This window comes from Lichenostomus cassidix, chromosome 1, assembly GCF_008360975.1.
Source record: "Lichenostomus cassidix isolate B80296 chromosome 1, HeHo_3.0, whole genome shotgun sequence".
In the NCBI taxonomy this organism is placed as follows: Eukaryota; Metazoa; Chordata; class Aves; order Passeriformes; family Meliphagidae; genus Lichenostomus; species Lichenostomus cassidix.
The window spans coordinates 12,435,008-12,459,007 of NC_139479.1; the positions used below are offsets into that span (position 1 = coordinate 12,435,008).

Sequence of the window (24,000 nt, forward strand, 5' to 3'; positions counted from 1 at the left end):
TTTCCTGTAGGTGGCTCTTTAGTGAGGAGTTCCACAGCATTTAACCAAGTGCATGTGATGATTTTCCATATTGTATCTCCAAAATATAGGCCAAGAAGAGACAAAGACTTTGTGTCATGTATATAAAGAACTACAAAAAACCACCCCAATGGATTCAAGTTTCTCTCCCATCAGCAAAAATATTACATGCAGAAATACATTGTGACCAAACTCCAGGGGTTTCTGTTTCCTTCTGTTCTTAATTCATCTAACTGGTTTTCTGCACTAGCTACATGTAGGACTTAACTTTAGTGGACACACTTTCTGAGGTCTTTCTGAGAAATCATTTAGATATAGAGACCCTGTAAATGCATGCAGCTGAATTCTGCAAGTTTCCTGGTAGACAAGTCTGTTGATACGTGATCAAAAAACAAGGAAATTTGTGCAATAACCCCTGCAAAACTGAAATTCTACTTTAAAAAGGAAAGAGGAAAACAAAACCAAAAGAAAAAAAAGAGGATCTTTTAAATTTAGATATAATTACCTTAAGTATTAAGTGATTCTCATGGAGTTACATTTCATTTTTATCTTGAGAACTCATCTAGTGCTCACCTTGCTTTTTAAATCACTATTATTAAGGTTACATACATAATAAATGGTGTGTGTGTCAGTATCACTTAGGTGCTTTGCACTTTAACTTTTCAATCATGTTGCCTGGTGGACACAGTTTTACTTCCCTGAGCGAGATGGTCCTGTGCTTTTTCCCCCTGAACTGCAGGGACAAGCACCCTTCTTCACTTTCCAGTCATTCAGTTCCCATAACAATCATTCAAAGGTATTCTCTTTCACGAGGTATTTACCCAGCATGGACACAGCTCTGGTAAAAAACACTGAACAGGACAATTCCCCTTACTCACATGTATTAGTCTTAGCAGTAACAACTGTAAGTGACCCATTTGCACCATCACGAGGCTCCCCTGACAGAAAATCTAAGAGTCCACAACACTTATACTATTAAAGCAGCAAACCCTCCATGTCTGAAATGCCACCAAACCAGTAGGGAAATACTCATCTTTAAGAAGGGACGCTCAAAATGCCTAATTGTGACAAGTGTGCACTTCCACACTGCCACCTATTGGGAGATTTTCAAGAACTTCATAAATACTAGCAAATTCTAGTGGAAGGTGTTCCAATGAGACAGACACCACTCCTGTCCCACAGGAAAAGAACAACTTGTGGACTAAGGGGAAGAATTTCAAAGCTGTATCACCAGTGCCACCTACCTAATGCCTAAATATACTTCCTCACCTTCACCATGGACCACTGCAGTGCTACCACACTTACCAGGCTACAAATACGAAGTCCTTTGAAAACTGGGTATGTTATTTAGATGCCTAAGTGCAAGGCTGAAATTCACAGCTGAATCAGCTCCTTCACTGTCCCACAGGAGCTGCTGGGGGCTGTAATCTGCAGTCCTACACGCCATAGTGGTGCTACCTAGTGACAGATGCAGAAGGCTGCTTTTCCCTGTTAAAAATGACCAGAACATAATACAGCATAACGTACATTTTTCAGGGATGCAAGCAAGTGAAACAAGTGTTCAGGTTGCGTGGGCATTATATTATTCATAAAAAAGGACTCAGTCAGAGGCGAGTAAAATATCCTTGCTCTTTTAATTCCCACCACCCATAAATAATCTTCCTGTTTGTGTTTTATTGGGAAACAACTGATTTAAAAGTCACCTAGTGCTATAATCCCTGCTTCACAACTGCCATCTGTCCTGCAGCGGGAGTAACGGACCCTTTCATTCACAAGCAGAGCCAGAAGAATAAAGAGGAAGAGGAGGAGTTGAAGGGGAAGAGAGTGAGAAAGCGGATAAATTCCGTTTGTGCTATTAAAAAAAAATAGAAAAGTGAACTCAGTGGTTGAAAAGTGAAGATAAAAAGATGAAAACAGTAATCTTGCTACAGAAACCAGAGAATTATGTTCTTGCTCTACCCCTCTTTTTTCTTTTTTTTTTTCTTTCACACCGTACAAACTGTAGCACCCTGAACAACTCACTCCCCTGCTATTTCCAGCACTTTAGAGAAACTTTTCAACATTTCTGTTCGACACATATTTTCAGCAGTGAGGTGAAGACAATAAGTAAACAGGTAGTGAAGGGCTATTTAGAGAGCTGGTCAGTCACAGTAATAATAACAACGCAAAAAGAAAAAACCTCACACTGCACAGAACATCTATCCTATGCGCTGTAGCCACAGACAACACATGACCTCTGACAAACAGTTTTCAGAGTAATTTTAATGCTACTCTGGATTTAACTTGACTAACTGGTAGCAATTGAGCACATCTTTTTTTGTGGCAGCAGTTATCTAAAATGCTACAATAACAGCATCAAAAGTAGAATGGTGGAAGATTGGTTTTCCATTGTGCTGCTGAACTGGCATAATGCCCACTTTAAAAGCAATTCGCTGCTCATCACTGAAATCTGGCAGACACGACACTAAATGCCTTGAGGAAAAAAAAAAGGGTCTTGAGAAGGGGGAACCACTCCAACCACCGAGCAAAGAAAAAGAAGGAGACTAAAAAAAAAAGGAAGAAAGAAAGCAAAGAATGATGAATCTATGTAAGAAGAGAAAATTGCAAAAATAAAAAGTTTAGCACTGCATGCAGACTCAACAGGCACTACTTAATTTGCTTGAAGATTTTATCGCAGGCTTGCATTAGTAATATCAGAGCAAAACAAAAGCAAATATATATTTATGTCTGTCTATTGTTCTGATGAAGTGAAAACGTACTGAGTTACGTCAATCATTTGTCAAACACATCTTCCTAGTTTTATTTACCACTAAATATAATGAGTAAATATGTGATAATAAAACTCTTCTTTTTATACGGACATATACAATTTTTTCCCACAACTAAATACAGGTAATGATTTAGAAAGCTTTCAAAATGTCTTTTTACTGTCAATAAAACTAATTCTATTCCCATTTTCATGTTAAAAAAAGGCTTTACAAATGAAAATTCAAATTAAAATTCTGATTATAGTGTAGTGTGACAACACCTGTATTTATAATTTTACTGTCAGCTAGCTCGTAGTGTTTAACAATAGCTTGAAGCAGAAAAGTAATTGGAATTTGTCTGTAACATGCCAGATGACGACACTGGGCACTTTGCTGTGCTAAAGCAAATTTGGTTTGATGACAAAATAACCTTAGAAAGATCGGAGAGCAACCCCCAGCCTCCAGAAGGTTAAATAAAGCTATCCCTTACCCAGGGACAAAATCTAACTGTGGTAAACCAAAACAGCTGAGCACCAGCTGCAGAAGCCTGAGTACCCCAGGACCTGTCTGGCCTCTCCTAAACTGGAATCCCACAAGTGCCTCCCTGCAACATTCACCTCCCAGCAGCTCTGCTAAAATGCTGCATTACTCCAATATCATCATCGATATAATTCAGACACATGGGAGAGAAAGGAAGCAAGGACACCAGGTTGGGAAGAGATGCTAACAGAAGTGCTGCAGTTCTGTGGACCTCTGTGGGAATAAAAAAGGAAGCCTACAGCAAAAATGTGCAATGCCAGAGTGAACATGGAAGTATCCTGTGTCCTGAGTTTTCCTATCTCCCATACACATACAGTCACACCTATTAACTGGTGCACACTGACAGGCCAGGTCAAAATTACGACACAAACACATAAACTTTTTAAGAAAGAGGTAAAAAAAAAAAAGGGAAAAAAAAAAAAAGCTTTTCAATCTGAAGATTTCAAAACTCAAACACATGCCACTCTCCACACACAACTTGTCTTACTGAAGTCGACAAATTAAAAGCCCATGTTTTTCATTATGCTGAAGACAGAAAAAAATAAAGAAAAGGAAGCCACATAAGAAAGAAAAACAGAATGACAGTGATGTTTTAGTTTACACTAGATATGGCAACACATACAAACTGTCAAAACTATGGAGTGAAAAAAGCTGTTATCAAGCAACTGTCAAGAGAGTCCTCTGAGATTTGGAAATCTTGTGTTTATTGTAACTACTGCACATTACACAAAGAAAGAAACATCCCTCTTCTTACCATTGCTGCTAAATACCATGCAAGAGAACCCAGACTTCTCCCTCACTATTTAGACTAATTTTTTTTCCTGTGCAATTCTGTGCTTGACAGCACAGGGCCCCTCCTTTTTCAGGTTTTTTATTGTTTGGTCAAAGTTCAGAGAGAAACTTGAGGTTATATCAAACATTATTTCATTTTCAAGAACTGTCAACACCCATTTTATGTTGTTAACTTGTTGTCCATCATTTAAGAGTAGAACTGTTGTCACCAAAATACACAGAGTAAGAATTTCTCTCTTAAAACACGTACATAGAAAGAGCAAAGATAATGGAAACAGCTATTTTACTAGACATACTAACAGTTCTTTTTCATGTATTTTAACATAGTGACTAGAAATGAGTCAGTTAACTGGCAGCAGCCTACAATATTCAAAGGTTTAGTCTGAATGTATTAGTGCAGATTTTAAATTGCACTTTCTGATATTAAGAAAACAACTACCCCTTGGAAAGAAATCCCCAGTATCTACAGGGTTTCAATAGAGCCTTCAAAGCACTGTTTTGGGTGACAGCCTTCTATGACAATTTCTCAACCAGTAGCAACATTCCAGCCATGCTGATACCTCGTTAAAAACTTGTGACCAAAAAACAGATCACTTTTCGGTCATTACTCATGGTAAAATCACACTTATTTTCATTTCTACACTTCTGGTTTATGTAAAAATCATCTTTATTCTGAATTGCAGTTTTTACAGAACAAACATCTGACGAAGCCCCAAGATTTAGCCTGAAGTTCTTGAGAAACAATGAAGCCTTGAATGTGTTTGTCAATGCATGCTTTTATGGAATTTTTACTGCATCACTTCTAGGGAGGGAAGTGTTGAACCCAAAAGCTCAATAAGGGAAGACTGAAATATTACTTGAGCACAAGAACAAATGATCAGCTGCCTCTGTGAAGTCAATGCACCCAGAGAGAGAGTACAGTAATTTTAAATGCCTCAAAACAGATGTTATTTCATTCTGAGTTTGTTAGGGATATCACATCATCTCTGTAGATCTTAGTGTGAGCTGACTTTCTAGGAGCAAGCATCAGCTTGGAGTTCCCTGCATTGGCCACCACTCTGCAGGCACCAAACACCTCCTGGGAGCTGCTGTTCCTCATCCCTGAGTAGAGTCTGATACAGCCCAACAGCTCAAACTATTAGGGACATCTTCACATTTTTGCATATATAGATTTTTTTCCCTATTTTTTTTAGTCTTAAGAGCACTTCTTCAAAATGTCATAATATTTATGATCATTAGATGAGAATACTTGAACAAAAATTCAGCCTGACACATTATATTTCCCACAACTACCATGACCACTTAGGTATAATTTTATCTCCCAATATTGGTTAACCTCACATAACACAATGACTAACATATTATCTCAATGCAAAACATAAAATAAAATGATTGACAAACTTAACAATAATGAATCTTTCCCACAAAAAATAGCATTGTTAGCTGCATTATTTCCTAGCTTTGACTCTCAAGTACTTCCTCCTCCTGGATTATAAGAGTTTTAAAGTACCATAACAATTACTGCATAAACAGCTGCAGCTATATGTCCACTTAACACAGTCTTTTGAAAAATATACATTAATACCCTAATGTAAGCTTACACACATGCTCACACAAAACATAAGAAATGAAACAGCGGTCTGATCCTCAGAAATTTAATAATACCAAATAAAGCTATTTTCAAGACTGGCAGCATTGCAACACTGCATAGATATGATCCATACACTGAAAGTCTATTCAAGTACTTGCTGCTCCATAAATAGAAACAGTTCTTGTCAGTGAACTGCAGCAAAAAAGACAGACTATATGGTGCAGAGCAAGGGTGAATTGTTAAACTGGTCCTGGGCTTCAATTATGATTAGACTTAGAATTATTAAAGTTTGTAAGACAATGAAGTTAGCCTGACTCATCAAGGTCTTTTCATCTCATTTAGTCTACCAAATACCCTTTGAAAGTTCATAAAAGCACTCTGAGAGCTGTATTTTGAAAAAGTCAAGTCTGACTGAAAAGCTCATCTGCCAAATCCTCTCCTTCTTCATATACACTTCTAAGGGTTAGGAGACAGAGGGAAAAAAAAAGGATGAGGGAAAAAGAGAGGGTCATTATAGCTCAAATTCAACACACTGAAGTTGGCACCATCAAAAAAAAAGAGCTCCTCCCATTAATCATGAAATTTAGAGTACTGGAAGATCTACCAGACCTATTTTACTGAACAGGAAAATTCAGTACCAGAATATTGTTAAATTGAGTTAGCATTATCAGTGGAAAAAATATGCTCTATTTCCTATTATTTATGAAGCCCTGTTCTTTTCTTTCTTACCAATTACATTCCCTATCATTTCCAAAATATACAAACTGTTTTCAATCAACAGATTTCTTTATTACAGCGTACTGCATGCTTGTTACTGCCTCTTTTCTATATTGAACCCTTGATTGGACAAGCATTTCAAATTTAACATGGACTGTGATTGCACACATCAAACAAATTAAACCTGCCAATCTCTTTTTGGAGGATATCCTTTATACCTACTATCACTGAAGAGTACCCCGAGTATATTTGTTTAGAAGAAATAGGGAAGGAGGAAATTATTATTATGGCAGAGTCAGAAGACTTTCATTTCCCCATGATATGTAACTGGCCCTGCATCCTCTTTTCCCTGTTTTCCAATGAATTATTTTGTAACAGAAAAACGTACTAACTGAATTTCTCAGTGTCTGTTTTGTAATCATCAGTCTATTTTTCCTTTTGAAAATAGCTAATCATGTTGCAAAAATGAGATAGCAGTAAGAGATGAACAACCCAGTAAGCCTGAAACTGATTTTTCTTAGGTTATGCAGTTGCAAACCCAGATTAAACTGTTCTTTGTAGAATAACAGAACTAAAATGCATTGGGTTATGCAAAACTGTTCAAAATGAGACTCAACTTCGTAGAGCTTTTGACTCTGCAAGCAGGCAGCCAGTGACAGGACAAGAAGACAGGCTTAAGCTGCACCTGGGGAGGTTTAGGTTGGACATTAGGACGAATTTCTTCACAGAAAAGGTGATTAGACATTGGAACAGGCTGCCCAGGGAGTGGTGGAATCTGGAAGGTGGTTTTTTAAGAAACAACTGGACATGGCACTTAGTGCTATGGTTAGCATGGTGGTGTTTGGTCAAAGGTTGGACTTGATCATTTTGGAGGTCTTTTCCAACCATAGTGATTTTATGACCCCACAAAGATGAAAATACTGGAAATCATTTCCTTGAAAAAGGCAGTTCAGAGATGCATTAGTCCAAAATCAAGGGCAAGTGGGAAGAAGTCTAAAAACAGAAAAGGAAATAAACAGAAAGCCCCTGCAATATAAAAAAAAAAAAAACCCATAATGGAGTAAAGTCAAGACAATCAAGACAAGTCAAGAAATGTACAAAACCCACAGAACAAATTAGAAAAAAATTTAATTAAGGTATCTGCTAGCAATGTTGACTAAAAGCATTCACAGTTCTTTGCACTTATTAAAGCTTAATATAAATAACTCTTCTGCAAATGCTCATGAAAACGGATATATATCCTTATCTGGAAGACACTATCAGTTTCCTGCTTTATCTGCATCATCAGGGAAACATAAAAAGGACAGACTATTCATGCTGCTTTTACAGCTGCTGAGCACTGAATCTTCATTCACGAGATCAAGGTGCTGCAGTCAGCTTTGCCACAATGTTCCAGCATCATACCAGACCAGGTGCTGAATCGAGGCCTCATTTTTTGCCGGCAGAACAGGTTGGACATCACCTCGTCCTCTGACCTACTGCTTCTCTTGCACTACAAATTTTATAGGCAGGAATGGTCTTAAAGATTGCCTATTTGTGGTGCACCAGATCTCTAAACAGCAGCAGAATACAAATAATAACTAGTGATGTGAAACTAGTCTTCTGAGAAAAGAGGTAATGAGTATATGAGTAAATGAGTCTACCACATTTCCAGTTTTGGTTTCAGCGATGCCTCTGCTGGCATGTCTATTTTTGATGGCATAAAATATTCCTCTTCAACTGCTGAAGATGTGCAAGTCAGAGTTGCTAGAAGTCACATCAGAATGCACATCAACAGTTTGACTACTATTTACATTTGGGCAGTGTTCAGGCTCATCCAAAGCTCACAGGTCTTCAAGGGTGAAAGCTCCACTCTTGACTCTCAGAGAGGGAGGAAAGAATAACAATGGAAGACCTGGATCTTGGAACTAAGAACTTATACATCTGTATATCTGTATCTAAGAACTACTTATATCTGTAGTTAGAGCAGATATTACTTTTATTTTTGCTGAAACTGGTAAATTCAATTTTGATAGCAATAGTGAAACCAGGTATCTAGCGCATGATAAATGTCACCTGCACCTTTCAAATGAGTTGTGCAAAACCAAGATTAAAAAATTGCTAAATTTCATAAAAGTTGAATTAGAAAGCTTAAAATGAAATTTAATGAAGAATCTGTTGCTCTACCTTGGTTTCACTTGACACAGAATAAGAACAATGAAGATTGCAAAAATCTGAAAAGATCTTTAAGCATTCAGCACTATCTCATTTGGTGAGTTACCATGGGCAGTCTTGGCGCTCCTCACCTGAACACAGTCAGGAGGTTGAACACCATCAGCCACACACCAATGGGGCACTCACTCCTAGAACAAGCCTACCACTCTTTATGGAATAGTCTTCTTCACCACAGGCAGTAAAACCAACCATTAGGAGGATACAGCCACACTGGATAAGGCCTAACTTGCACACTCAAACAGTGTGGCAGGAAAATTCAGTCTGAGAGGAATTGAGATTTTAATGCGGTAAGTTTCCAATACCCACCTTTTACCGGAATTACATCTTCAGTAAGACACTACTTTATAGCCAATAAAGTGGGCAAGATGCAGTAGGGCACACACAATGAATGACATCACTCACTATATGGGAAGGAACAATCTAAGGGTTAAGATGGATGTAAAGGTTCAGAGAGAAAATAATTTGTTAGAGATCACCCTTTTAACTCAGTTTTGCTCCAAGGCTTGGAAGATGTAAAGGCTTGGAAGATGTAAACCCAATTTCATTGTGCCTAATGAAATTGTCTCCACTACCACAAATACAGCTTTTTTTTCGTGAGACTGAAACTGTGAAGGTCTTTGGACAACACCAGGTCCTATTCACAGCTATAATGGTTTTTAGAACACATAATCCATGACACCATCACAAGTTCAGGTGACTAAGCACTCCACAGTTTCTACAGTAGGAATTGAGCAGGAAAATGAACTTTGAAGCCCACTCCATCAGACAAATCTATTGCTCTGCAGATGACAGACCCCAATGTCTTCTTAGCAATGCTCTGGATTTGTGATACTGAAGAAAATAATATTTCTGTGTTTAACTGCAAACTTTATGTGAAGATAACAATTAGAACTTCATCCTCACATAAAATGACTGTTGCTGAGACTCATCTAAACATAAGAAACATTTAGATTATTTCAAAATATACAAATACACAGAACCATTGAATTTAGAAACAAACACAAACACTTTGGACCAATGGAGAAGCCGCAGAATCACGGCTGAGAACTGGCTAATATATTTATTTAGATTTTAGTAAGTACTATGGCATTAGTTTGATATTGGCAACTGCTTCCCAAAATCCACATTAAGCCTCTAGAAATTCTAAGTATTCTACACAAGGATTCTCAGGTACTGTGCTTACACTATGTTAGTGAAAAACCTATATTCAAAATTGTTATTTAAACACCTGAACCACAAATGTGATTTTGGTCAGAAAAGACACAGACAGAAGGTGCATTCCATAAAGACACTCAGCAGTGTGAGGGACATTTTGATGAAAGTTTTGCTCATGGTATTTAATACACATATTTAAAATGGACATAATTACTTTGTCCTGAGAACACCTTTTTGACACAGAGCTGGAAAATTTTATCTTAAGATATGGCTTACACTCCTGTACTGGCTAGTGCCCTTTGCATTATTAACACTCTTTCTGCAAATGACTGTAAGTTCATCCAGCTCACCTTTTTGACCATTTCTTACAAATCAGACTTTAAGAAAAACCCAAAACAAGATTACGAAGAAGCCAGTAAACAACATCCAGATATGTCATACATGTTACTGATACCATTTATTCTGAGAACAAATTTATATGGAATAGCTAAGTAAAGATTTTGAGTGCAACTAGACTTGAAGTCTGATGACTAAGTCTATGTCATAAAATCTATGGAGACAACTGATAGATAACCACAAAAACCCAATGCAGACACTGAAGTTATTTAGGAGAACTGGAAACATTTTGCAACTGCTGCTGTAGGGACCATACAAAGGCTACAGCTGCTTTGTACACGTGTGTAAAAACATGTATAAGGTGAACTGTCTTTGCAAACCATTATCTATGATAACCTCTCTTCACTTTTATTTCTTGGTCATGGGTCTCCTAGAGGAGCAAAACTAAACATTTTTGAGAGTGTAACTGTTACCTTTTATCCACAGAAGCCACTGCAGTGTCTTTTCCCTAAAACATATAAAAACCTTTACTTACTCAAGTAAAGAGGAAAACGTTAATTAAACTTGATTTTAAACTGTTGAGAGTTGGCATGAAACTGATTCTGACCAGGTTATCACGGGAAACATTTGCTTCAGATCCAGCTGGCTACTGGAAATCAAAGGGTCAAGCTAACAGGGTGGAACTCCAGCCTCACCCAGTGCTGGTGCCATCCACACCCAGACCAAGGGACTGATGCCTTCACTTCTCCCCACATTAGCAGCTGCTATGTGGACACAAAGATGTATCTACTGCTTTCACAAAGGATTTCAAGAGAGGGAAGTAGTCATACACAGAATGACACAGCACTGTAAAATATTTTCAAAATGCTGGAATAAGTAATAATTTTTCTGTGCATAAATTACATTAAAAGCCTATGCAACGTTTTTCAAAAATAATACAAGAATCCCTGTTGAAAGCAACTGTGTAAATACTATTCTTTTGCATTAGGCTATGCGCAAACCTGAAAAATTTATTATGAAATGTGAATTTAACCACTTTGCAAACACCAAATATTCACAATATTAACTTCCAGGACATTTACATCTGAGCAAGTACTGAGAAATCACAGAGATTTATTTTCAAAGATAATGGTGAGGAGAGAGATCCAGGGAGTTTCTGTAAAAATTTATTCTGTCGGCATTCTTATTGACTTTCAACTAGGAGATTCTACCCAGCTTCTCATACATTATAAGAAGGTGCCAGTTAATAAAACAGAAGGAAAAGCTTTAAGAAACATATTTTATTATTGTGAATGCTGCAGGGAAATACTGTCATGTGATAATCTAGAGGGAACACCCTCATAAGAACACAGTGCCATATCTACATGGATCATCCCTGAAAGTGTTCAAGGCCAGGCTGGGTGAAGCCCTGAGCAATCTGACTGAGTGGATGGCATCCTTGCCCATGCAGGGGGGATTGGAACGAGATGATCTTTAAGGTCCCTTCCAACCCAAGCCTTCCTATGACTCTGTGATAATGTCTAATGTATGCTCCAGTGCCTCTGTATTTCAGAATGGGCAGTTCTGCTATCTACAGGTAACAACTGACCAACTGCATACAAAGGCTTCAGCGCAGCAGCCTAGACTGACCAGTAAGGACTTGGACAGTATCAAGAACAGCATATCAGTGAAACGACAACAATTTGATTTTTTGCTCTCCACCTTTAACGCATAGGTAACATTGTGGAACTTGCTTTCAGAAATCAGGTATCTAACACTTATAAATTATGCACCGATTACAGATGACCTTTGGAGTTGCTGAAGGTACAGTCACAATCATGCATTTTAAAAAAATCCTGCTTTTCATTATAATGGGTAAATGTATGAAATTAAATGAGGCTTGCAATATAATCAGTGTGGTTGGCTGCTTTAATACATTCCATTTCAATTTAAAATCACCACAAGCCAAGAGTGACGAATCTAATTTGATCAGTTGTTCAAGAAAACACTGAAAAGAGATGTAAGCAGACCTATCAACAGCTGGCAACATGGCCTGCTTTCAAAAGCAATTAATCAGTTTTTACAGACCTAGTAACTCTTAAAATATTCAGAATCAGCTAAAGCCTCACACTATTAGGAGAGTGGAAAGGAATTCTCCTAGTAAGAGAATCTTACACATCAAGTTATTGCTTAAACTCACAGAAGCCAGAAAGTTCAAACAGAAAGGCCAAATCTTTAATAAAAAGGTGCAGCCAGGTGGTCCACTAACAGCAACAACCCATTGCAACTCGTCTTCATAGGTTTGACTGCTCTTTACAATGTTTTTCAATTGTATTTCATATTTAACTGGATTTTATGAGTTCTTGCACATATTAAATATGCATATTTGGCTGCAATAGAGTAACTACACAGATTACTAGTAACTTGGTATAAAGCCTGTCATACGCAAAGAATACACACTTTCAAAAGCAGAACAAGCTCCCATGTAATTAAAAATATACAGATTCATTACTTCCCACTCAAAAATTACTTAGAGCAACGCTGTCTTACCTATCACATCTGTCACGCTTGCCATGCTCTAACTTTGTGGATTTTGGTCCTGGAGGCCCCACGGATTTCTCTGGCTGAGAATTTTCCAGAAGCTACTGAAACCAATTCCGATTAATCAAACTGAAACTAACTTACAAATGGAGCGGCACCATACCAGACCACACCCATTCAGTCATTAATTAGCATCTGCCTGTGAGGAAATTTTTGAAAGAGTTTCAAATCCAGCAGAATTATCCAAATCATAGCTTCGATTGCAACAGATGACTGGTAGACAAGACTTTTCTGGAGAGTGTTAATCTTGTGTATCAGCACATCAGTGCCGTTGGAAGACTTGGAATTCAATTGCCATTTACTTACTCAAATCATTACCATCACCGATTTGAGGAAATGACTTTCCCATAACATCAGGCGTAAGGACAACATACACAAAAGTAAAACAAGACACCTGAGAGCAAATTGCTCTGTCAAAAACAGTCACTGAAGCAGCAGAGATGACAACAGACTAAAGCATCTGCTGCTGACACAGTAGATCAACTATAAACAAAATAAAAATGCCATTTGTGATCTAGTTTTGGATGAAGCACGTGACCAAAACTAAATACCATTGCTTTACTTTGCTTATGACAAAATCCCACAACCGTGGTAAATGAACAACCCCCACATGTGACACTTAATCCAAAAAGGCTTGAAATACAAACAGTAAAATATATATTTAATAAACACTTGCCCGGCTTATTCATGACTTTTTGTTCAAGTATTTGATAACAGCTAGCTTTACCCCAATTTAAGCTGTAGACTGTTAGCTATCTATCAGCTTTGTAACAGCGTATTTTTTTGAACATGAGCTTTTGTTACACTCTCAAAGGTATGAGATCTAACTCACCATCATTTTTCACCTTTATCTACTTTCCACATAGTATTTTACAGACTGGGAGGTAAAGCAGATCCCCAAAACACCAGGGAAAAAAAAAAAGAAGATGAAAGAGAATCGTATCTCCTTTCTATCTGAAAGGGTACCTGTTGTACTGAAACAACCCCCATTTAATGAAACGCTGCTTACCCTAAAGTAAATGCTTATCTAACTGTGAGGTGCAAACAAACGTACAATTCATAGTAATATACATAATTCCAGAAAAAAATCCCACAGAACCTGGCTGCTTAGATACATTTCTGGGATGGGTGCCCAACACAGGATTCTTTCAGACCATGTGCAGGAATTTTTCATCATCCTCTAGAAGAACATCATCAAAATATGCAGTAGTTGCTTGCAGGGGACTCATATCTATAGACATATCTAAACAGCATCTATCTGTTTTAAAATGGAAGAAATCACCAACATACTGTTCTTCCTGAATACACCCATGTGCTTTACCAACACAGAAATTAAGAAAAAAAGTTCATTTCTCCTCCTTCTTAATCTTTAAATTTTTTCTTTTTTCCCTGTCAGACTAGTCCTACTGTACATTATAGATCCAAACCTCATCAGAAAACAGCTCACTTCTTGAGTTGTTGCTGCTAGTCACCTGATGTCCAGGAACATCAGGTTCCTGGGACCAGGAACATCCAACCCCCTGATGGTTACAGATGCTGGTTTACAACCTCTGTAAGTTACCAGTGATAGGCAAGAACCACCCCAGCACACTGTGAATGAGAGACATCTTTTCTCTGTCACATGACAAAGGTGACCAGAGTTGAAACTCTATCTCTTGTCATGCTGCTGCACACCAAGTGCAAGAGAACACTTCCAGCTGCAGCCATCTTCACAGATATGAGAAACTGAGAAAAATTAAACTGTTTCTGGCAAACTTAAGTTACTTGTCCCTAATTTCATAAGACTTTACCAAAGATGAAGGAATCCATTCACAAAACACACACGGAAAGGCACTAAGTAACTGCAGCTCCACTGCTGGTGAAGCTTATACTCTCTCCAGGAAAGCAACTTGGGCCAACTTTTGAAAAGCCATCTTTTTACAGAGTAAAGGGGACAAACCACTCCCTGCCAATTTTACCTTGCAATGCTGGGGAAAAGCAGTTGAGAAAATGAAGAATCACCAAGGTTTAGCACCTGGGAACATCACCCCTGCTCTAACCTAGCATACAGGTCACATTAACAAATGCATTACTCTGTTTTAACACATTGGCCAATTAAAAAGGCAAATGAACACCAAACATTTTAATTCTTTTTTTGAAAAAAAATTCACCCTGTGTAAGCCTTTCAAGTCCTCACAATTCTTCACAAGACACTAAAGAAGTGCATGAAATACATGCTTGCAGCTATACAGATACAAAACTCTTTCTTTTCAAAGACCCCCACCCACATGATCTGCAAGAACCTGCATCCTCTATCCTGCCCTCCAAGAGCACATGAGATGAGCCATTCTGAAATAGTGAGAGGTCACAGGCTCAGTTGCCAATAATACATCAAGGACACAGCAATATCCTCTGCCCCACTGATGCAACCAGCTTCACTGCTAGGATGCCAATACATTTGTTTTCTTCCTCCCCCTGCCCAGGGAAGCATATCTGCTGATCATCTCCTATTTGTGAAGTCAGCAATCCTGAACAGGGAATAGAGGAGATATGCATTCAGCAGAACAATGGATGTGAAACAAGTAAGCAGGTTACTTGGGTACCACAACATTAAGTACTTTCTGACAAAGACTGCATTAGCAGATGACAGGAGATTGAACACACAGCAAACAAAATGCTTTGTAGGTTTTCCTGTCCCTGATGTTGCAGCTGATCTGGAAGAGAATGTGCAGAGTCCCTCAGGCAGAGATAGCCTTTGATCTCACTGTACTAACTTGATACACTTACAAATCCGTGAGTGCCTTTTGCCTTCTGCCCTCCCTAAAGAGGTCTACAAGTAAAATAATGGATTATCTGAGCCTGCTCTGCTATAAGAAAATATATTTTAAAAGGCCTTCTAAAGTCAACTTTGTAAATGTATATTTTCCTTTTTCATGCTTGACATTCAAGCAGAAGAAAGAAAGATTATGTGCTATGATCTGTAGAATATTAAACTCCTCCCCATGATAACTTTGTCTGGAGTTATCAAAATCCCTGTATTTACTGAATATGAAAAAACAGAGGTTGATGGAGCTGCCTTTTAACTGCTAGAATCTTTTGTGGGTAAAAAATAGCTATTAATAGATAACAACTGTTGACCTTAAAGTTTGCGAAGTAATTTTCAAATGACCCAATACAAGAAGTTTAGTCTCCAGATTTGTCCCTTCAAAATACAGTACACCAGTGTAGAACTACAACCTCTGCTTCTCTAAAAATAACCACAAAACAACAGCTGGCTCCTGTGACAGAGGCCAGGACTCCATTCTGAAAGTGATTTTTAACCTCAAGACAGACTTTTCCAAAGGAGTGGTGGAAGTTACGGAGATCTGCCTCCTCATGGTTAACATTCACGACTAAATACCTTTGCCAGAGTCTTTACAAGCAGCTATGTACACTTTAGATTATTCTGACATGCAGAAACAGTTTATTTCAGAACACACTTTCCTCACTTTGCTTTAGTCAACAGAGGTTGTAACTAGAGAAGGATAAAGAAAAGTACTTTCATGTTACTTTTAGTATTTGGTGAAAAACCTCGAGGTGACTGGAGTGCTGTACACATCAATTTTTCACATTTGGCATCTAACATGGTAACACGCCCCTGGTACAATTTTTCCAGTAATACTGCTTTCTAGATCTGAACTAGCCACCACCCTGGACCTCCTTTACAACCAGAGGAGGCATTTCTCATGTGTGATCCACACCAGCCTAGTACAGATGAGATCAGCTGAGTCGTGTCCTAGAACTGCCTCATTCTCGCCATAATACAAAGGATCACAGCCTGATAAACTCACAAATGAAATGCTTGAACTCCGAGACCTTAAAGGCAGTGGTGATGAAGCGCATTCCTTTGCATGGACTTTTCTCCACTAGTGCTACTTGGTGTGGAATGTCTGCTTGGCTTTACCTAGAGAGACAGAGAACAGCAAAGCCCCATCTCACAGTACCTACATAATGAGGTAAGGAATGTACACAACAAGCTGAACATGAACCATCACCAGGCAATCACAGAAAGAAGGCAACAGCACCCTGAGCTACATCAGCCAGAGCACCACCAGCAGGTCCAGGGAGGTGACCCTTCTCCTTTGCTCAGCCCTGGTGAGCACCATTTGGAGTACTGAGTCCAGTGCTGGCTCTCTCTTATTAAAGGTCATGTATATCAGCTGGAAGATAAGGGTGGCTTCTTACTGTAAAAAAGGCCTGTCACTGGGGTAATTTATATTGTCCTTATAATTGGGATATATTGCCCTATAGAGCTTTGCTTTATAATGAAAAGTTTGTTTCATCTTCAGGCATTCCTTGGGCCTCTCTTAGCGAGGCACAGTTGGGGACACAAAGTACCTATGTTGTTGGAAAATCTTAAACGTAAAAATTTCTGTGTAAGTTCAACAGTACTTTTTTTCTCGAGTGCTGTTTGTAGTTCCCAGTTTGAAAAGAACTCAATTTTTAAAATCAAAGTATATATACCAATTTGAATTATGCTAAGAACATGATTTATCATAATAATGGCTTTCAAAAATGTGCTATTCAACAGAAATACTGGCCTACTCCAGACATTTTCAAAAGCATCAGTTTGCAACTGTTGAAGAAACTTCCCAAGGATGTACTCCATCTGTAAAATAGCTGATTTCTGCAAAGAGAGATTTCCTTCCCAATCATATTTTATGTTTAAAGGACAGTAAGTCCTTCTTTGACACATACTTTTCCAGAGTCCTCACTGTACACATCCAGAACAAGATGATACAAAATTATCTGTTCTCAAACCATCCCAAGTCTAGAATTCTTTCAGAGATGACTAATGCCAATTTATGGCTGTGCCTATGATTGTGCAACCATTTTCAGTAATATATACATATATATACAGATCTTATTTGACAATTCCCTAATCGAGAAAAACTTCTCACAGGATAACAAGTTTAATGAAACCCACAGTTTAGGGAGCTCCTATTGGAAATGCAGGACTTGATTTTAACCATGCTGGATTCAAACAACCCATAAAAATAAAGGCTACATTTTGCAATGAACTATTTGACTGTCCAGCTGTACTGCAAATTAGTTTAATTTATTGTTGCCTCCATAAAATCCTTCAACATTTCTGTTTCTCAGAGCTCTCTCCTGCATTTTCCATAGCAAGAATTTTGGGATTGTTTTTTGCCAAATTCTCACATCTGTTCTGTTCTGTCTTTATTCTTATTTTGCACCAATGCTCTTTCCTTACGTAGTTCAGAACAGGCGTTTCCCAGTTCCTTTGCAGAATATGACCTCTTTAACAAAAAATTCCATATGAATCCCTGTGACAACATAATAAAATGTTACTTTAGTGTTAATATTTTGTTAGGCCCTTAATTACAACACCAACATAGTGTCATGGATTTGGATTGGACAACTGGAAGTTCTTTACCTGTCTCTTATGAAGCAAAGACCAAATAAATAACCCACAGCCCTTTTCTTCCCCATGAAAGAGAAGTTTACTTTATAATTGCTACGTTACAAAAAATCCTCAACAACTCAAATGCCATCAAAGTGCAACATAATTTTTGAAGCATAATGCTGAACCACTAATATTGTTTCTACAGTCAGGGTAGAGGCATACAGACAAGTAACTGTAAGGCATCCTAACATATGAATGTGCAGTGTAAGGCTTTACCATGTTAAAATTATGTCATCATGTGGTAATCTGTGGTTATATCTATGTCCAGGCCACCTTTATGGCTACTTATGGCCTCACTGTGGTATCTGAAATAGGGCTTAAACTGGGAAAACAGCTGATAAATCTTTAGAGAATAAAAATGGAAAAAACAGAAATAGTGGTTTTAAACTTGCCTCCAGAGTTTCATAAACCAGACCTTCACATTAGAACCTCTGTTTCTTGCTCTTTTTTGTTAGACTGTCCAGAGAAGGGTGGCAAAGCTGGCGAAGGATCTGGTGCATGACTCCTTATGAGGAGCAGCCGAGGGAGCTGTGAGGATTTAGCCTGGAGAAAAGGAAGCTCAGGGGAGACCTTCCTTCTCTCCACAACTCCCTGAAAGGAGGCTGTAGCCAGCTGAGGGTTGGCCTCTTCTCCCAGGTAAACAGTGACAAGACAAGGGGAAATGGCCTCAAGATGCACCAGTGAAGGTTCAGGTTGAATATTAGGAAAAATTTCTTCACTGAAAGAGTGGTTAAACACTGGAACAGGCTGCCCAAGGACATAGTCCATGGGAGTCACCATCCCTGAGAATGTTCAAAAAACACATGGCACTTGTTTCCAACCAAGAAGCTACACTTTATATCACTAACGTAATACTTGAAACAACTAAATTATATCTCAAGTTATCACTACATTGTATTCCTGATAACCCATTTCAAACCCATTAATTCCTGTACAATACGAAATTTAAGGTATGAGTTAATAAAAATATTCCACATCATGTTCCTGGTTACTACAGCTTACCATTACTCTTCAAAAACATGGTGGTTAATGCTATTGGTAAGCATATTAGCTATAGTGGTTTTGGTCACTCACCACTATTTATCATTAAGTATGCCTTAAAGTACAGGCTCAGATCTATTAAAAAGTCCCTTTAATGCTCCTTTGCTCTCCCCCATGGCTAAGAAACAGAATCACAAAGAAAAATATTAATCTGACAAATGTGCTTATGTTAGTTTATGGAAGATAACCACACCAGAAAGATAAAACAATACCATAACTAGCTAAGTATTTTAATTCCAATGCTGTAAAATTCTATTAATGTCAAATATTATTTGTTTTTATAATATAAATAAACTAGCTTGGGCTGTCACTCACTTCTTTTTATTCATTTCTTGTTTTGTCTTACTGCATGCATCTCTCACAAAGTGAAAAATGTCTATTTAAAGATAAGTGGAAATACTACAGTGCGTAACGTTTTCGTGTCAAAATAATTACATTATTATATTCTGTGTTAAATAATATAAGATAGGAAAACATTTTGATATGCATTTAACAGTTGCAACCCTTGCAGGATCAAATCAACTTCTTCCAAACCTATTTCTGCCAGATAAAAACGAAGAGCTCCCTTGACCTGACCAGCTGCCCCTCATACCCATCTCAGTCCCCTCCCAGAAGAGGGACAAGCCAGGACAGAAGAACATCCTGCTGTAATTTTTTCTTTTTTTAAGGCTGAGCCACATTTTGGCCTGTCAAAGACAACTAATCTGTTCTCAAAAGCCAATTACATTAGACTGAAACATGAAATTTGGTAGTTGGATTGTCAGAATGAGATCAACCTCACAGTAACTACAAAGGTCACAGAACAAGCGTGGTTTTGCTGAGAGAGGGGCTTGAAAACTGCAAGAGGAGGCTCTGCCCAAGAGCTAAGAGGTATTTCTTTTCTCAAATATGTGCTCCAAACACTGTCTTGTGCATTCCTTATTCTCAAGGCAGCAACATTCATGGCTGCAAGTGCTCAAGTGCTCCTGCTCCTCCAGAAATACATCAGCCAGGATCGGTTGATAGCACCACAATGTTCTGATGCAGAGATGGCAAAAATGTAATGCTCCTTCATGGCAGGCAGTATTTTTTTATTTAAATAAACCAAATTTAAGATGCATCTGAACACTTCTTTGTCCCATGCTGCATTTTTATACATATATCATGCACCATTTTTGTGTCCCCTGTGGAATAAAACAAAAATTTTCTATTATGCTATTCTCTACATGGCTTGCTAGTCCCTAATAAAAAGAAGATATTATCTCCATCTATTTCTTAGAGAAAAGAGCATAACTGTATTTTCATTTGATAGAAATCCTTTGTTTGTTGAGGATACAGAAAGATAATTCAAAAGAAACGTCTCCTGTGCAGTTATTATATTTCAGTGAGTATAATAATTAACATAATTTTATTTGCAGCAATAATTTAAATCTTGGAGATTAAATAAGGCTCCTGTTTTCACAAATAATGACTTCACATGCTTCTTTTAATGGTCAATATAATTTAAACTGGTTTGGAGACAAATTCTCTGTAGGACTCATACTTAGGAGATGTAAGTTGAGGTACTTACATTTAACATCAAGAAGATGAGATATTCACATCAACTGCAAGCCCAGGCCAAGTTTGGGAGCTAAGAATAGCTTTTGGCAAGTATACAATAAAACAGTTGCCTCATGCAACAAGCACAGAAAAATTACACTCTGATACGTGAGCAACACAGTATTAAGTCTTGAGGTGTTCCAAAGAAATTTCAGTACCCTCCTTTCTTCATGTTTCTTTTTCACCATTTCCCTTCTGACATAGATTACAATTTTCTTCCTTTTTATTAGTATCGTAAGTAGTGATCACTCCTTTAAAATTATCCCTTTCATATTAATTCTGCTTTCTGTTACTGAAAGTATTTTTCTTTTTGGTGATTTTAATACTGTGACATAATAAATGAATGTTTGCTGTCATGATGCATGTGAGAGAAAGATTTGTATCTCAGATGTCCTTTTGATACATCAGTTTTACAGAATGAAAAAGATCACGAAAACTTACACTTGACAGTACTCTTTTTATTCGAACTACTGAAGGCAGCACATGATTTATTTAACTTATAAAAAATACAGTTACTACTTCTTTTAGTATACCACCAGGACAAAAGAACCATAGATTGTCCTGAATATTAATTTGGCTCTTCTATAACATGCAGTAAACTATTTTTGGTTTCAAACTGCATAATTAGAGAAATTTATGATCAAGTATGTACAATAGTAAGTAATAACGAAGATAAAAGTACATATCAACACAGGAAAACAATTTTTTCAAAAGCAGTTTTACGCAATAACAGAAGTCTCATTTGGACCATGAGAAATCAGCTGCATTCCCTTTATCTTTTGTGGAGCCAAGGTTTCACTCCACATATACACAGCCATAAACAAACTTTCCCAAACATCTTTCTAGCTGACACCAAACACCTGAACCAGACCCCCTCAACTCAAACACAAACAATGCCACAAAGGCGTTCACTTAAACCATGCAACTTTCTGGATGTTCAGCTACAGAGTCTTTAAAGACATAAGGTACCAATGGCAAAAATTAAGAGGCTCTAAATCTGCAGGCAACACATTTGAGTTCTCCAACCTCCTATCAAGGCAAGTCATAATTAAAGACATGGAAGTCCTTCCACAACCCTGTCAAACTGTACTGCCCATGAGCAAGGGGAAAAATGAGTGCTGGTATTAAGTACAACACTGCACACCATCTTCAGTAGGTCACTGGTCTTTTAAATAATCTCTAGTGAACAAATAAGATTTCAGAAAGTTTTTAGTAGATAATTACACTTCCTGATTTTGTAATTAGTGGAACTACATGTAATTACATAATAATTATGACGGTAATTACGTAATTAAGATGTATAATTATGTAGTAAAAAACATTATGGAAATAAAAGCCATCAACTGTATAAGCACAATACATTTTTAAAAATAAATTCTGTATCATCTGTTTAAAGCTACCATTTTCCTCAAAATATCAAAGTGATTATCAGCCATCACTGGCAAGTTCTAAAATACATTTCTTATGAGACTTAAAAATCACACAGATAATTGTATCTTTTAAAAAATCTCTTTAAGCCTTAGCTTTACATTATCCTTCTGATGTCTAGGCACATATACACTAAATGCACGTTACAGAGTTAAATTGTTTACATTTATATTTCCAATTTCTACTAAAATAATTTTTAAAAAAGAGCATTGATGTCAGAATGCTGGTATCTAAAACACAGGCATTTATTACTTTTCTTTTAGTACTGTCAGATCCATAAAACTTTTGGGTCTTATAAAAGGAGAAACTTGCTAGTCTTGCATTTTCCACTAGAGAAAAGAGCAAACTGCTGCAAGAAGCAGTACTAAAACATTATCACTTCTGACTTGCAGTGAACAACAGCAGAACTGACCCCCATCAAAAAAAAAACCAAACCAACCCCAAACTTTACTAAGGAGATTAAACCAGAAAAACAATGGTCTCTATAATAAAAATGTCAGTGTTTTGAACAAAAAAGAAGCAGTGAAGGAAAAACAGCTTCAGAACTATTTTCTGAAGTTTAGAGGAACTCACAAGAGAACTGACAAAGAGGAGGCAGATGATATCAGAGAGATGATGCCATTGCATGGGTTAGAGGTAACAAGCTGACCAGCATCTGTTCATCCTTCAGTAGGAAAAAAATCCTCAAATGCAAATGAGAAGATATTTCTGTCCACTTTTTTCCACATTCAAAAAAATGTCATGGTCAAATAACCATTCCAATTTATGAGGAGTGAGAAATTACTTAAGCCACTGCATCATCCCACCTGCAACACCAATAGAATGTGCCAGAAAAAAGTCTTCATTAATCAGAACCGTTTTATTAGTGGTCTGAGCCACAGTAAATGCACTCCTCTCTTGTCACAAATTTTCCACATTGTAGACATATTCTAAGTGTTTTAGGTCATTATTTCTATTTATTTCCTCCACAAGTAGAGAAAATAACTCCAAGAGAGGTGTCTCAACCCATCATGTTTTGTGCTCAGAGAAAAGGTTATAGAAATGTACAGTGTTAATGGGGTTTACTTAGATTTTGTACATTTAACAAAAAGACAACATGAACAGAAATAGAATGGAGAAAAAGTTACACTTAAGCTGTTAAAAATGTCCAAGTGGCAGTAAAAAAGGCATGATCACTATGGAAGGATAACTTAAGATTTAAAGATAATCCAACTACCCATCCATTACTTCAAAAGGTGCAAAAACCCTGTTGCAAATAAATTTCAGTAGCTCTTGCTTTCAAAAAAAAAGTTAGATTTAAAAATACTCAAGAAATAGTGACTCAAATTTAAAAAAAAAGTTCACAAGTCTTCCTCTTCAAAACAACACATTAAGGAAAAATGAACAAGTGCTTTTGAAGAAAGACTCATAGATTAAATTCTTGAAAATTATTATTTTACAGTCTCTTCAAAACAACATGATTGGAAGACAAAGTACTTGACAGCAAATGTGCAGAGGAGCTTTTGTTTGCTTGGATCTAAAGATCACTACAGCGAACTGAAGTCTTAGTGATGGTGTCTGGAGATGCGATGCCATCAGAAATGTTTTGTTTACTGAATTGTGCCCTCTGAAAAGAGACTGGGCAGGTTTCAGCTGCTACCATCTTACAAATAAATGCACACACATATACACACCACCAAGGTAATTTATATAATATCTCCTTATTGTCCTCTGGAATGCACATGTAGGAAACTATATCCCCTTTCTTATTTATTGCAACAAGTACTTTGCTGTAGTCTTCTGTCTGTATATTGATTAAAATGAGGCAAGTTGTTCTG

At 37.4% G+C, this 24,000-nt stretch overlaps 1 protein-coding gene across 5 annotated transcripts in view; it reads right to left on the bottom strand.

The window, feature by feature from the left end:
• Window positions 1-24,000, bottom strand: part of POLA1 (DNA polymerase alpha 1, catalytic subunit) — a 183,029-nt gene that overhangs the window by 11,014 nt on the left and 148,015 nt on the right. The gene's annotated exons all lie outside the window — the stretch shown is intronic.